This window comes from Nicotiana attenuata, unplaced genomic scaffold, assembly GCF_001879085.1.
Source record: "Nicotiana attenuata strain UT unplaced genomic scaffold, NIATTr2, whole genome shotgun sequence".
NCBI classification, from domain to species: domain Eukaryota; kingdom Viridiplantae; phylum Streptophyta; class Magnoliopsida; order Solanales; family Solanaceae; genus Nicotiana; species Nicotiana attenuata.
In genome coordinates, this window is record NW_017670732.1 from 213,808 (window position 1) to 215,608 (window position 1,801).

Below are 1,801 nucleotides of genomic sequence, written 5' to 3' on the forward strand. Positions count from 1 at the left end.
TGACCAAGTCCGCTCATTTCATTCCTGTGTGTACCACTTATTCATCGGAGCAGTTGGCGGAGATTTATATCCGGGAGATCGTCCGTCTGCATGGTATTCCAGTTTCTATTATTTCGGACAGAGGTACTCAGTTTACATCGCGGTTCTGGAGAGCCGTGCAGCAGGAGTTAGGTACTCGGGTGGAGTTGAGCACAACATTTCATCCCCAGATGGACGGACAGTCCGAGCGCACTATTCAGATTCTTGAGGATATGCTCCGTGCGTGTGTGATTGAGTTTGAGGGTCTTGGGATCAGTTCTTGCCTTTAGCGGAGTTTGCCTACAATCAAAGCTACCAGTCGAGCATCCAGATGGATCCTTATGAGGCTTTATATGGTAGGCGGTGTCGACTCCGGTTGGATGGTTTGAGCCGGGGGAGGCTCGGTTGTTAGGTACGGATTTGGTTCAGGAGGCCTTGGACAAGGTCAAGATCATTCAGGATAGGCTTCGTTCAGCTCACTCTAGACAGAAGAGTTATGTAGATCGCACGGTACGAGATGTAGCATTTATGGTTGGTGAGCGGGTATTGCTTCGGGTATCGCCTATGAAGGGCGTGATGAGATTTGGGAAGAAGGGCAAGCTTAGCCCTAGGTACATTGGTCCGTATGAGATTCTTGATCGAGTGGGAGAGGTGGCTTATAGACTCGCATTACCGCCTAGCTTATCAGCCGTGCATCCAGTTTTTCATGTATCCATGCTTCGGAGGTATCACGGCGATCCAACCCACGTGTTAGATTTCAGCACTGTCCAGTTGGACAAGGACTTGTCCTATGAGGAGGAGTCGGTATCTATTCTTGACCGGCAGGTTCGTCAGTTGAGATCCAAGAGTTTTCCTTCTGTTCGTGTCCAATGGAGAGGTCAGCCTCCTGAGGCATCGACCTGGGAGTCCGAGTCTGATATGCGGAGCCGTTATCCTCACCTTTTTCCCGACTCAGGTACTTCTTTCTTTTGTCCGTTCGAGGACGAACAGTTGTTTTAGTGGTGGAAGATGTGATGACCCAATGGGGTCATCACTTGTTTTCTTACCATCCTGTACTTCCGAGGCCTTGAAAACCTCATCTAGGGTTGCCTTGATTTGCGTGCGCAGTCTGGGCGCGTAGCCGAGAAGCTTAAATATGAATTCTGCGAGAAAAATGCTAATTTTTTATATTAAATTGAATAAATTTGACTTCGGTCAACATTTTGGGTAAACGGACCCGGACCCGTAATTTGACGGTCCCGGAGGGCCCGTAGGAAAATATGGGACTTGGGCGTATGCCCGGAATCGAATTACGAGGTCCCAAGTCCGAGTCTGATCGAATTCCGAGGTCCCAAATTTTGGTCATTTTACCTAAATTTGCATCTTAGCTGTAAATTAGATAGTAGAATTAGTTGCTTGATATGTTATTTACGAGATGTAATTGAAATGAATAGATTTGGGCCATTTGGAGGCGGATACTTATGGCAAAAGAGTGATTTCAAGTTGATATTTGGAGCCGGTTGAGGTAAGTGGGTTGTCTAACCTTGTGTGGGGGACTTCTTCCCCTTAGGACATGATATTTGATATTTGAATGCCTCGTACGTGAGGTGACGAGCGCGTACTTTAGCTAATTGTTGGAAATCCGTTTTTACTTGAAGTATTTAAATTGAGTTTTCTTGCTTACCTGTTTCTTTTAAATTGCAAGTTTATCCTATGCTAGTTTAGAGAAGCATGTTTATTTGGCTTATTTGTCTAAGTGCTTAAACTGTCTTGTTTGTACTCTGTGCAGTATGTTAGGCTAGGA